This window comes from Zeus faber, assembly GCF_960531495.2.
Source record: "Zeus faber genome assembly, chromosome: 6".
NCBI lineage: Eukaryota > Metazoa > Chordata > Actinopteri > Zeiformes > Zeidae > Zeus > Zeus faber.
In genome coordinates, this window is record NC_137201.1 from 35,912,833 (window position 1) to 35,927,883 (window position 15,051).

A 15,051-nucleotide genomic window follows, 5' to 3' on the forward strand; every position below is an offset into this window, starting at 1 on the left:
AGACCCTCCCAGTTTTTCTCCTGAAACTGCTCTGAGCCTAGATGCACCCTTTGTACTTTCATCAGTGCCCTCCCCCCACCTGAGACCACTTGGCAAACTGTGGGGTGCCCCCTTCCTCCATTTGCCCACCTGCAGAAGGCTCTTCTCCCAGTTTACCTTAGCAGACGAGGCCCCCTGATAAATTTTAAGGCAGTCTACGAGCAAAGTAACATCTCCCTGGGTCTGAATGAAGACGATGATGTCATCGGCCTCGGCTGAGACTGCGATGTCCCGGCTCTGTAAAAAGTCCCAGTGGCGAGAGCCCCGTTAGTCTGTTCCTGATCCTGCATATTAGGGGCCAGTGCAGAGGTACAGGCCAGTACAGGCATCCAGTTTTTGAGGAGCGCCAGGTCTCCCTTCTTGGGCAGCAGAGACAGGGCGGCCCGATGACAGGAGGCCGGCAGGGAGCCCATGCATTCCAGCAGGGCATCCAGGAAGTCCTGCCCCAGGCAGCTCTGGAAGTGTCTGAGAAACTCAGCAGGAAGCCCGTCCAATCCTGGCGCCTTGCCCGGTGCCATTTGCCCTACTCCAGCGGTGAGATCCTCCAGGGTGATAGGGTATCCAGGCCGACCCGCTCCTCCTCTCCCAGCTGAGGGACCCCCTGAAGGAGCTGTGCGGTGGATCCTCCTCACAGTCACTCTGTAGAGGGCAGCGTACTCCACCGCAGGCCTCCTCACCTCCTCCAGGTCGGTGGTCACCATCCCATGGGGCAGACGGAGGCATGCCATCAGCTTCCTCAGGTCCGCAGTCCTCTCCAAATTAAACAAAAAACTGCTGGGAGCATCCATATCATTAATAGATATAAAACAAGGCCTGACAGAGCTCCATTCACTGTCTGGAGTAAAATTAAGATAACTGCTGCTTTTTGTTCTGTAATAGAAAACCCCGTCTGTGCTGCTGTTGGGAATTTGGTTGTTTTCTATATTTTTAATCTCAGTCTCCAGGGTGCTTAGCCCCGCCTTGGTGTATGCAGTGGAGTATGCAGTGTACTGCTGGCAGAAGGTCCTGATCTGGGCTTTCCCCACTTCCCACCACTGGCTCAAGGATTCAAAATCCTATTTCTTTGTGCTCCGAAAAGTCCAAAAATCCTTAAAACAATCACAAAAGAACCTGTCCTGTAAAGGTTAGGTGTTGAAGTGCCCATAGGAGATGTTTCTTCTCTTGGCTAAAAAATAAAGTTGAATAGAAATTAAATGATGATCTGTAAAACCAAGCGGGATGATGGAACTCAGTGCTAACCTGGGGCTGACGGCCTTGCGCACATTGGCGCTGTCCAGCCTCCGACTGACACCTTCACCCAGATATACCGCCTGGAGTAAGAATGATAAATCCTCCAGTATGTATGTATGTATACTCCATACATACATACTATACATACTATACCTGCCACCATCAATGTTTAAGGACCCAGAATTAAAGTGCTCCATAATGAAGAGGAAAATGAAAAACAGTAGAACAGACAGATGGGAAACCCATGATAAACATCACCATGACAACCAACCTATTTTCTTCTTTTAAAACGTTGAGCACCTTCCCCCTTCCTCCCTGTGTTAGGGTCTTCCTTAATGCAGTCACGTGTTTCTTCAACCTGTATCTTTTCTTTTCATCCAGGTGTTCTCCAAACCCCCCTCCACCACCTCCACCACCTCCTCTGCGGCACAGCTACAGTTCTTATCAATTTATTGGTGTCTGGAAAGAAATCCTTCACCTTAACAGATTGCCAACAGTCTCATCAAGAGAAGAAGTGATCTCCTCCTGAGAGTAGAAGTTTTCATTTAGACAGTCTACATCTGACACGAACAAACAATCACAATCACTTTCACTGTCATCCTCCAAGTCCTGATCCTGGCTCTCAGAGGCCAGGGGTTCAACCTCCAACACCTCCAACACCTCCACCACACTGTTATCCTCCGTGTCCTGATCCTGACTCTTAGAGGCCAGCGGTTCAACCCCCACCTCCACCACCAACCCTACCACACTGTCATCCTCCATGTCCTGTAGAACCAGCACTGTCTCTGCAGCCAGCGATGGAGGCACATCCCTGGTCGGTGCGGGGGGAGCATCCATGCTCCCAGCCTGAGGAGTGGCACCACCCCAAGCCGGACGGAGGAGGGTGTCCGCTCCCTGCTGACGACCCCTGTGACGCTCCCCATTCTTGACCCTGACCCTGATTTCCAGCTCCTGCTCCGGGGAGCTGAGCAGCATGAGGACCTGCACCTGCCCCAGCTCCTCCTTATTACACCCAAGTGAGTTAATCTTAAACAGGCTTACAATTTACCGAAGGCTGCAGCTCTCGCTCCAGCACCTCATTGGGGATGAATGGAGGGGACTCCTGAGACCACCACGCTGGTGGAGAGCAGCGCCAGCGGCGACACCTGCACAAACAGGCCGTCCACCGTGAGGCCGCTCTCCACCAGTTGGGCCATGTAGCGCTCCTGCTTCACAAAAAACATCACTGCCCTGCTCATTCTAGCGGTGATAGACAGGTTCTGGGCCCCAATCTCCAGGGCCCCAGCCTCCAGGACCTGCTCCACACTCACACCAGGGTCCGACTGGACCCCAGCTCCGTGCCGCAGGACACAGCCGGTGTTGAGCGGAACCATGACGGCAACAGACAACAAAACTAAACAATGAATTAAAACAAAAAAATGAATACAACTAAACAATAAATTAAGACTAAACAATTAATAAAACTAAGCAATAAAGTAAGACACAGGTTACATTACAACACACCCAAACTACTACAACACAAATGAAGAAAAGAAACAGAAAAAACTGCATACTGCTTAAAGTTTGTGGAACAAACAAATGACCACAAACCAGTTGAGAGAGATTTTAGATTTTTGAAAAAACCTTTATTGGAACTTATGTCAACACATGGCCACCATTTAGACAAAGAAAAATACAAAAAAGATGATCTTAAACAAAACTAAAGAACAAACAAATGAATAAATAAATTGATAAAAGAATAGAAGAAGAGAAATAAAAGGTGGATGAGAAGTGAAGCAGCAACATTTCAATGGAACAAAACATCCCCAATGCATCACAGTCACCATGTGGTGAAAGTAACATCCACCCTGATGTGGGCGCTCAGCAGTCCTTCAAATGACCCCTGACCCTGATGCTCTCCTTCCTGCTCTTCCATACGGCCAGCGTGGACAGTCCAGACAGCAGCTTTAATAAAACATGAAGAGTCCTTTTTCTCTGTACCTACAAAATACCTACAAAATAAAAGCCTTAAACCCTGAAAGCAACCTGAAAACAAAACAAACAAACCCCTCTAGCTGTCTCACTGTGCAAGAAGGTGATGGAGCGTTTCCCTCTGTGTGCTAAACAAACAACTCTCCCCTGTGCTAGGGTTAGGGTTAGGGTTAGGGTTGGTAGTATAGTTAGTAGTAGTAGTTAGTAGTACTGTAGGGTTAGAGAGCGTAGGTCTGACACTTCGACACGGGTGTAAAAAAGTGCCTTCTTCCCAAGGGTCTAAAACTCCCTCACAGCAGGAGTTTTAAGAGACCCCTTGCTCCACCTGCCACGCCCATACAGCAAGACAGACAGTCAGAGAAGGGAAGACATCCTCACATCAGTCATCACACAGGTCAGACAGAGTAACCTTCTCAGCATACACTCTGAGGGGCCCTGGCTTGGGTCCACTCACCTCCTCTACCGACCTGTGCAGCAGTCTGGAGGAGCGGGTCCTGTCATATTTTGCTCTTTTTGTAAATAAAGGCATTCTGTTGTCATGAGATACAAACTGTAGGAGTCCATGATACGTTTCATGGAACCGTCACCCATCAGTAAACTATAACCCGGAAAACTAGTGAGTTTTACTAATGACAAACCTTGATTTACAGCCAAAAAGCAGATGGCTGCTTTGTGTAACTTGTGCTGCGTTTCACAGAACAGGGAAAATTGCAACACGTACCAAAAACAAATAACTGGACCCTGTGTATTGCTGCCTGTAGCTATATCTATTATTATTATTATTATTATTATTATGAATATGATTAAGGTTTATGATTATGATTATGATTATTATTATTATTATTATTATTAGTAGTAGTAGTAGTAGTAGTAGTAGTAGTAGTAGTAGTAGTAGTAGTAGTATTTATATGGGCTGGACCCCCTATTGATATTGTTCTGGGAAAATTCTCTGAATTTTTAAATATAAAACAATTTAAAACAGAAGAAAAAGAGATTAATCCACAAAAATGAGTCACCATGTAGAGTCCAATCCATTGAAATGTGCAAGTGAGTGATGCATTCAAGATCCAGCGAGGTTTCGGGAAAATAGAAACCCTTCTATATTGGAAATGTAATCCAAGGAAAAAAGTAATCAGTGAAATGATTTAAGTCCGACTACCTTGGTAAATCTCTGTAAATACGCAAACCTACATAAATACCTAAACCTACGTAAATACTTAAACCTACGTAAATATGTAAATATGTAAATACTTAAACCTACGTCAATACATAAACCTATGTAAATACATCATCATTGACCCACACGAGACCCAACGTCACCTACTGTCACTGAGACTGCACATGTACTTACACACAACAAGGTAAGTTATAACAATGACAAGCTTTGTTTTAAAAAATAATAATTTACGTTTGTTTTAAAAAACGTCTTGTATCGTCAGAAGAGGCCACGTGACCAGTTGTAGTTCCAAATTTCCTAGACCTAATTCACTGTTTTTCAACACATGTTGTCATCCAATGTTTATGTTTTTGTGTAAATGTTGTTTGTGTCTATGTTTATTTGTCTCACCCGTGTTGATTCTCCCTCTTGGAGTAGTGATCAGTTGTTTATAGACCCAAACATGATAAATAGTTATCCAAAGAGGGGGGTTGGTGGTGGTTCTCCATAACCAAAAACTGTGCTCTTGTCATTCTACAGGAGTTCTTGATGATTAATAATTAATAAAGAGTTGCATTGCAGGTTGAGAACTTGAACTCCACTTGCAGACTAACTCTGCCCTGGATGAAATGGCATACAAATACTCTGTGTTGTATGTCCAGCATGCTGATAGCACAGGTTAAAAAAAAAAAAAAAAAAAAAAAAAGGAAGAAAATCATATTTACAGTAACACACTTTATGACCTCATATTATTGACTATACATTTCAAGATTCAAGATTCAAGAGGTTTATTCATCACATACTTATACATACTTTCATACATATATGCAGTGAAATGTAATTTACATTACATTTATATTTAGTCATTTAGCAGACACTTTTATCCAAAGCGACTTACAAGGGAGAATAACATTCAAGCTACATTGTAACAGAAACGTTCGTGTTACAATAAATAAATACTGCTAAGTAGTGCTAAGTAATTGTAAGTTAGGAGAGGAGGTGCTCTCTGAAGAGCTGGGTCTTCAAGTGCTTCTTTAAGAGAAAGAGGGAGGCCCCTCTGGTGGTTTTTGGTAGCTCGTTCCACCAACGTGGAATTACAAATGAGAACAGCCTGGATTGCTGCGGTTGTGCAGCCGGCAGTGCCAGGCGATGCTCATTTGACGAACGCAGCATCCGGGGGGTAACATGTGCTCTTACAAGAGCATTTAAGTAAGTGGGAGCATTCCCAACAATCACCCTGTAGGCAAGCATCAGAGGCTTGAACTTGATGCCAGTGGCTACATGTAACCAGTGTAGCTTGATAAGCAGCAGAGTAACATGTGCCCTCTTTGGCTGGTTGAGCACCATTCGCACCGCCGCATTCTGTATCATTGGCAGTGGCTTAACCGCACAAGCCGGCAAGCCTGTTAAGAGAGCGTTGCAGTAGTCGAGCCGGGAAATCACCAGGGTTTGTAACAGCAGTTGAGTGGCATATTGGGTCAGGTACAGCCTGACTTTTCGGATGTTGAACAGTGCGAGCGGCACGACTGAGAGACGGTTTCAACAATGTCCAAGAATGTCAGTTGGTCATCGATAATGACACCTAGATTCCTTGCAGCCTTGGTAGGAGCAAGCGATAAAGAGTCAATTTTGATATCAATGTTGTGATAAATACCTTGTTTGGCTGGGAAGACCAACAGTTCCGTTTTTGCCAGATTTAGTTGAAGATGATAATCCTTCATCCACGTGGATATGTCAGCGAGGCAATCCGAGATCCGCGTCGAGACAGTGGGGTCATCAGGCAGGAAAGACAGATAGAGTTGAGTATCATCCGCATAGCAGTGATATGAAAAACCATGCGAGCGGATGATCGGGTCCAGCGAGGTGGTGTATATGGCAAAGAGGAGAGGTCCCAGCACAGAGCCTTGGGGCACTCCTGTGGTGAGGTGGTGAGGCACAGACAACTGGCCTTGCCATGTCACACTGAACGAAAGCCCAGTGAGGTAAGATTCGAACCAGGAAAGTGCACTGCCAGAGATGCCCATACTTGAGAGTATGGACAGGAGTATGCTGTGGTTGACAGTGGCAAAAGCAGCTGATAAGTCAAGCAGAATGAGAACCGAGGATTTGGCAGCAGCTCTAGCAGTTTTTAAGGCCTCCGTCACAGACAACAGGGCTGTTTCAGTGGAGTGTCCACTTTTGAAGCCAAATTGAGGTGGATCAAGAGGGTTGTTTCTTGACAGGAACTCTGTAACCTGTCTCGAGACCGCCCTCTCAATGGTTTTGGAAAGGAATGGTAGGAGTGAGACCGGCTGATAGTCTTCCACTCGAATGGGATCGAGTGAAGATTTTTTGAGCAGTGGTGCTACCCTAGCCACTTTGAAAGCAGAGGGGAATGTGCCAGAAGTGAGGAAAGAATTCATCAAATGTGTAATTGCCGGGATGACAGTCGGTGATATGGCTTGAAGGAGGTTAGATGGAATCGGATCTAGCGGACAGGTAGTAGGATGGCTACATGTTAGTAGTTTAGATACCTCACTCTCAGCGAGAGGGGTAAAACCAGGGAACAATGAGCCTTGAGCCGGAGTAGACAGGTTGTGAGTTAGTTGTTTGGAGAATTTGCTGCTGATAGCTGCCACTTTGTCCGTACAAAAGGAGGCAAAGCTATCAGCAGCGAGGTTGGTAGCTGGAGGAGGTGGTGGAGGGTAGAGCAGAGACTTAAAGGTGGAGAATAACTTACGTGTGTACGTGGCACCATTGATCCTATCGTTGAAGAAAGCCTTCTTAGCAGCAGTGATGCTGGAAGAGAAGGAGGACAGCAGTGTCTGGTAGCTTGCAAGATCTTCAGTCACTTCGGATTTGTGCCATTTCCTCTCGCTGCTCTGAGGTCAGTGGGCGATGTCCGGAGGGTCTCACTCAGCCACGGGTGCAACTGGGTTGATCGAACAGGTCTGGTGGACACAGGCTCTCCAGACATGAGCTCAAGGTAGAGCAGAGAGAACCTGGGCATCATTAACCTGTAGAGAGGAGAAAGTGCCGTGAGGCGGAAAAGAGGAGGAGAGCACAGAAGAGAAGTGGGTGGGAGACAGGTTGCGGAGATTGTGGCGGATGGAAACCATGGGTGGGGAGGTAGAGGGTTGTTCTGGAAGCTGAACATTGAAGCAGATGAATAAGTGGTGTGAGAGATGGAGAGGGGTGACCATTAGGTTGTCTGTGGTGCAGCTCAGAGCAAGAATGAGATCAAGCTCTTTGCCAGCCTCGTGAGTCAATGGAGTCGGGACCTGTCTTAGGTCGAATGAGCGAACCAAAGACAGTAAGTCAATCAAGCTCGCACTGTCCAAGTGGATGTTCATGTCACCGAGGACGAGCATGGGACACTCATGCTCAGGTATTGAAGACAGCAGGGTGTCAAGCTCGTGTAGGAAGTCACCTAGTTGTCCTGGTGGACAGTAGATGACGAGCACATAGGCTTTTACCGGAGCAGTCACCAAGATGGCATGATATTCAAAGGAGACAAAGTTGTTTAACGGCAGCAGTGGATTAAATTTCCATGTGTTGGAAATTAGCAGGCCAGTCCCACCACCACGGCCAGATGGTCGGGAGGTGTGGGAGAATGAGTAGTTTGTGGAAAGCGCAGCTGGGGTTGGTTCAGGTTTTCAGGTTTAGTACTCCTCAGAGACCCCGTCCATCTCCACGTCCTCCGCTAAATGGGCCACGTCCTCATCGGAGAAGGGACCCTCAGGGTCGACATCCTCCGCCTCTCAAACATAGCTGGAGGACGCAGAGGTCTGCGGTCGGGATGGTTGGGTGATGAGGGTGTGGTCCAGAATGTGCCTCGCAGGGACCCAGGACCTCTCCTCTGGGCCGTAACCCTCCCAATCCATCAGGTACTGCAGGCCTCTCCCACGCCGGCGGGAACGTAGGAGACGGCGGACAGAAAAGGCAAGACCCCCGTCAATGAAGCGCGGAGGAGGCGCCAAGGGGACCAGAGCACTCTCCTGGACTGGCTTGACCTTGGACACATGGGAATGGTGGAAGGTGGAATGGACGCGCATGGACCTGGGGAGCTTGAGCCACACTGCCAGCGGGTTGACGACCTTCTCGATCTTGAACGGGCCGATGAACCGAGGAGCCAGCTTCTTAGAGTCCACCTTCAGGGGGAAGTCCCGGGTGGAGAGCCAGACCTTCTGGCCCGGCTGGTACTTGAACATAATGCTCAAAATATTAGCAATTAGCAGATGTTGGTCACCTGTAATTTACATTCAGCAAGTCTATAGTTGGAAAAAACACATCTTGAAATCTTAAATAGAGCGGCGACGGTTGGCGGCAGAGGTGTTGCGGCTAGCGGCCCGGAGGAGGGCGGCCTGGGCCTGGGTCGCTGCGACAGCAGCGAATGAAGGCCTGGACAAGGGCCGGGAACAGCGGTTGGAAGCCGTAGGCGCACTGGAAGGGAGAGAGGCCTGTGGCCAAACTGATAAGGGTGACGTGGGCATATTCCACCTACAAAAGCTGCTTAGACCAGGACGATGGGTGTTGAGACGTCATGCACCGAAGGGCCGTCTCCATCTCCTGGTTCTTCCGCTCCGTTTGGCCGTTGGACTGGGGGTGGTACCCTGAGGACAGGCTGACGTTGGCCCCCAGGAGCGAAACAGAACTCCCTCCAGGAGACCGAGGCGAACTGGGGACCCCAGTCGGATACAACATCTACCGGGATGCCATGGAGGCGGAAGACGTGATACAACAGTAGCTTGGTGGTGCCCTTGGCCGACGGGAGCTTCGGTAGAGGCATGAAGTGAGCCATCTTGCTAAACCTATCCACCACGGTGAGGATGGTAGTGTTACCTCTAGATGGTGCCAGACTGGTGACGAAGTCCACGGAGATGTGAGACCAGGGGCGATGAGGAACCGGCAGTGGGTGTAGAAGACCGGCAGGAGCAAGAAGAGAGGGTTTGTGCTGATTGCAGGTGGGGCAGGCATTGACGAACCCTCGGACGTCTTCACCCAGGGAGGGCCACCAGAAGCAACGTTGGATGACCTCCTTCGTCCGCTGGATCCCCGGGTGGCAGGTGAGTCGGGAGTTGTGGGCCCACTGGAGAACCTCTGACCAGATAGACGGTCGGGCGGACATGCGCTGGGTCCGGGTTGGTCCTGGGCGGCGGCTCTTACTTTCTCCTCCACCTCCCAGGTGAGTGTGGCGACTAGACGGGAGGACGGTAGAATGGTGTCGGGGTCAGCAGTGTCTTCCTTCTCCCCCTGGAACTGCCGGGACAGGGCGTCGGGTTGGACATTGCGTGACCCCGGCCGATAGGAGAGGGAGAAATTGAATCGGGTTAGGAAGAGCGCCCAACGAGCCTGACGGGAGTTCAGCCTCCTGGTGGACTGGATATACTCCAGGTTCTTGAGCATGTCCCTTAGCACGTCACTGACCAGGGCCAATTTGTTGTAGTTCCTCTCGGCCGGGGTCAAACGCCTGAAGAAGAAGGCGCAGGGATGAATTTTCAGATCGGAGGCGGTTCTCTGGGACAGGACATCTCCGACTCCCACGTCGGAGGCGTCCACTTCCACCACGAATTGCCGTTCAGGGTCAGGCAATACCAGAATGGGGGCGGAAGTGAATCGTGCCTTCAGGGCCAGGAAGGCGTCGCTGGCGGCGGACCACAGGAACGGCACCTTGGAGGAGGTTAGGGCTGTGAGAGGGGCCGCCACCGTGCTGTAGCCTTGGATGAACCTCCGATAGAAGTTGGCAAAACCGAGGAAGCGCTGGAGTTGTTTGTGGGAGTCCGGGGCGGGCCAGGTGGTGACGGCGGAGACCTTGGTGGAGTCCATCTGGATGGTCCACCGCCCTACGACATACCCCAGGAAGGAGACGGATGGGAAGTGAAACTCACACTTCTCTGCCTTTACAAAGAGTGAGTTCTCCAGGAGGCGCTGCAGGACCGTCTGGACGTGGTGAACATGCTCGGCTTGGGATCGCGAGAAGATCAGGATGTCGTCGAGGTACACGAAGACGAACTTGTTGAGCATGTCCCTTAGCACGTCACTGAGCAGGGCCTGGAAGACGGCGGGGGCGTTTGTGAGGCCAAAGGGCATCACCAGATATTCGTAGTGACCGAAGGGAGTGTTGAACGCCGTCTTCCATTCGTCCCCCTCTCGAACCCGGACCAGATGGTAGGCGTTGCGTAGGTCGAGCTTGGTGAACACCGTGGCCCCTTCCAGGAGTTCGAAGGCTGATGAGATGAGGGGCAGGGGATAGCAGTTCTTGACCGTAATGTCGTTGAGACCACGATAGTCAATACAGGGGCGAAGCTTCTTCTCTATAAAGAAGAAGCCAGCCCCCGCCGAGGATGAGGAGGGATGGATGATGCCCGCTGCCATAGCATCGTTAATATAGGTGTCCATGGCTTCTCTCTCCGGGGTGGACAGGGAGTACAGGCAGCCTCGGGGCGGGGGGTGGAGCCGGGCTGGAGGTCGATGGCAATATCGTATGGCCTGTGCGGGGGAAGGGATGTCGCCTTGGCCTTGCTGAAGACCTCCTTGAAGTCCAGGTACTCGGCGGGGACCCCCAACATGTCGGGTGCGGAGCTGGAGCTGGTGGATGGCTGAGGTGCGGCGGCTTGCTTCAGGCAGACCTGATGGCACGCAGGACTCCATCCCAGAATAGCCCCTGTGGTCCAGTCGAGGTGTGGGTTGTGACGCCGTTGCCAGGGGAACCCCAGGAAGAGAGGGCGACGAGGTGAGTGCAGGATGCAGAACTCTATCGTCTCGTGGTGGTTGCCGGACAGGAGCATGCGGATGGGAACCGTCTGATGGGTGACTGTCCCCAGGAGGCGGCCATCCAGGGCAGTGGCAGGAACCGGAGAAGGCAGGAGAACTCGACCAACACCCAGCTGCCGTGCTAGGTTATCGTCGATGATGTTAACATGGGAACCAGAGTCAATAAGTATGGCGAGGGAATGTGAGCCTTGGGGCAGCAGCAGCCGAGCCTGGCACAAGGGGCGTAGGTTGGAGGGGGATTTGGAGGTGTGGCTCACCAGGACCTCCTCCCTCACTGGCAAGCCCGGCCCTTTTACCGGACACCCGGAAATGTAGTGTCCAGCTAGACTGCAGTAGAGGCAAAGGTTCCCCACCCGGCGTCTCTCCTTCTCCTCCGGGGTGAGGCTGGCCCGGCCAACCCGCATGGGAGAGGCCTTACTCGTGGGTTGACGGGCCGGAAGAGCTGGCGGCCCGGAGGAACCTGGTTGCTGGGCGGCGCTCCACTTGCCTCCGACGCCTCTCTCGCTGCGGGGCCTGGATGCGTCGGTCGATACGGGAAGCAAGCTCAAGGATGCCATCAAGAGAGGTGGGCCGGTTGTGGGAAACTAGCTCATCCTTCACGTACTCTGCTAATCCCATCAGGAACGCGTCAGACCCAGGAGACCACCAGCAGCATCGGGACCTCGTGATGTCACCCCGAACACCTTGTGGAGCTCGGTGGCGAAGGCGTGGAAGGAGGAGCAGGCTGGTGTGCATCGTTCCCACTCGGCCGTTCCCCACAGCCGAGCACAACCCCTCAGGTGACTTACGGTGAACGCCACCCTGGCATCCTCGGAGGCGAGGGTGTGGGGCTGCAGAGCGAAGAGGATGGAACAGTTCGTGATGAACGGACTACTGCCGTCTGCGTCTCCGGCGTAGTATTCTGGAACCCCCACCCGGGGCTCCAGGGAGTACCCAGGCTGGGCCGGTGCTGGTGGAGGTGGGTCCGGGGAAGCAGGCGGTGGGATGAACTGACCGAGAGCGATGGCGAGCTGCTGGACCAATATAGTGGTTAGATTGCAGATCTGGAACAGCTGCGTGCGCAGGTGAATAGAGTTGGGCTAATGGGACAGGTAAGGAGAGGGAGGGGAAGGTAGAAGAAGGCGGAGATCATGACAAAGTCGACAAATCCTGGCTCCCAGGCATGTTCAAAGCGTGGATATATCCGTGTGGTATTCTGCCAAGTATACTACTGCCGCTACTTGTCTATGAGATCCCCATGTCCACCGTGGAGACCTTGGAGAGGAATGGTCAGCCGCCGTCTCAGGAGATGGATGGGGTTGCCTAGAAGCCTCAGCAACATTGCCCTCTACAGGGACAGCACAAAACTCTTGTTGCCCCTGGAAGTCTCTGGAAGAAGAGTTCAAGGTTACACGGACTCGAGAGGTGCTGATGTACAGAGACTCTAGCGACCCAAAGGTGGCTCAGGCTGGAGTGGTGGTGACGACTGGAACGAAGGTGGAGTGCCCAGGCCGCTGTGCTGGTTGCTTACTCTGTCCTGCCTAGCCCAGCGACCTCTTCACCTTTGGAAAGGTCGAGACCCCGAACTGCCCATTGTTTCTCAGCAAGGGGAACGTTGGAGCACATACTGACCTCCTGTCCAAAAGCTCTCGGCGAGGGCCGATACACCTGGTGCCATAACCAGGTGCTGAAACCGATTGCAGGCCGAGTACGCAACACCACCAGTGCAATCACTTTTGTTAGGGCAGGAGTGCAGCCAAGGGCAGGACACAAGAGGGCGGCAGCATGGATCCTGTCAACGGCCTAGGACTGGCAACTCTCAGTGGAGCTGAATAAACAGCTGAGGTCTCTGAGGCCACCAAGACCTTCGTCATCATGGAGCTGACAGTGCCATGGGAGGACCCCTTGGGGGAGGCTCATGAAAGGAAGCAGACCAAATATGAATATCTGGTTATCAACTGTCGAGAGCAGGGCTGGAAGGCGAGGTGCATGCCCATTGAAGAAGGCTGCAGAGGATTTGTGGGTCACTCACTTCACAGAGCCCTCAGTGTACTGGGCATCAAAGGAGGAGCAAGGAGGAGAGCCATCAAGAACATCACCGCAGCAGCTGAGAAAGCCTCAAGATGGCTCTGCATCCGGAGAGAAGGTCCATGGAGACAAACGAATTCCACCTGAACACACACCGTGGTTTGATCAACCATGGTGGGGTCGCCTGGGAGGGTGTATGATGTTGAGAGGTGGGGTCGCCTGGGAGAGGGTGTATGATATTGAGAGACCTGAAACACCCGAGGACACCAGGTTACATCACTGATGATGTTTTCAGGTGCATCGGAAGATTTATTCAAGAAGTTATTATTATTATTATTATTATTATTATTATTATTATTATTATTATTATTATTATTATTATTATTATTATTATTATTATTGTTATTATTATTAGTACAATTATTATTGCTATTATTATTATTTTACTATCTATACAATATACTTTGGCAACATTGTGTTTACTGATGGTCCTGCCAATATAGTTGAATTAAATTGAGAGAGGGGGGGGGCAGACAGACAGACAGACAGGAGGAGGAGGGACGAGAGGAAGGTTCCTTCATCGTATCTCAACAGAACTCTGTCCAGCACTGAGCAGAGGACAATACATGACTGTGGTATTGCTACTACTGTAGTAGTTGTGTAGTAGTAGCAGTACTGTAGTAGTAGTACTGTAGTAGTAAATGGTATACAGCGCTTTTCCAGTCTTGCAACCACTCAGAGCGCTTTACAATACACGCCTCACATTCACCCATTCACACCCATTCATACGTCGATGGCAGCGACAACCGTGCAAGGAGCCACCAGCTCATCCAGAGCACTTAAGGGTTCAGTGTCTTGCTCAAGGACACTTCCACGTGCTGCCAGGAGGAAGGGGGGATCGAACCAGGAACCCCCTGATTACTGCACGACCCACTCTACCACCTGCGCCACTATCGCCCATAGTAGTAGTAGTACTGTAATAGTAGTGTACTAGTAGTAGTACTGTACTGTACTGTACTGTAGTAGTATTGTGGCAGTACTGTAGTAGTAGTACTGTTGTAGTATTCTAGTAGCACTGTAGTATTTGTACTGTAGTAGTACTGTAGTAGTATTGAAATAGTACTGTAGTAGTACTGTAGTAGTAGTACTGTAGTAGTACTGTTCTAGTAGCACTTTAGTAGAAGTACTCTAGTAGTACTGTAGTAGTATTGTAGTAGTACTGTTCTAGTAGCACTTTAGTATAAGTACTCTAGTAGTACTGTAGTAGTATTGTAGTAGTACTGTAGTAGTATTGAAATAGTACTGTAGTAGTATTACTGGAGTAGTGTCGTAGTAGTCCTGCAGTAGTAGAACTGTAGTAGTAGTAGTACTGTAGTAGTACTGTAGTAGTAGTACCATAGTAGTACTGTTCTAGTAGCACTTTAGTAGAAGTACTCTAGTAGTACTGTAGAAGTAGTAGTAGTACTACTGTAGTAGTAGTAGTACTGTAGTAGTACTGTAGTAGTACTGTAGTAGTACTGTAGCAGTAGTACTGTAGTATTAGTACTGTAGTAGATCTGTAGTAGTATTGTAATAGCACTGTAGTAGTATTACCGTAGTAGTAGTCCTGTAGTAGTATGGTAGTTGTAGTAGTAGTAGTAGTAGTGTAGAAGTATTACTGTAGTAGTACTGTAGTAGTAGCACTGTAGTATTAGTACCATGGTAGTACTGTAGTAGTATTGTAGTAGTACTGTAGTAGTAATAGTGGTAGTAGTAGTAGTAGTCCTGCAGTAGTAGAACTGTAGTAGTAGTAGTACTGTAGTAGTACTGTAGTAGCACTGTAGTATTAGTACTGTACTAATGCAGTACTACTGTAGTAGTACAGTCCTCCCCTCCTCCCTCCTCCAACCTCCTCC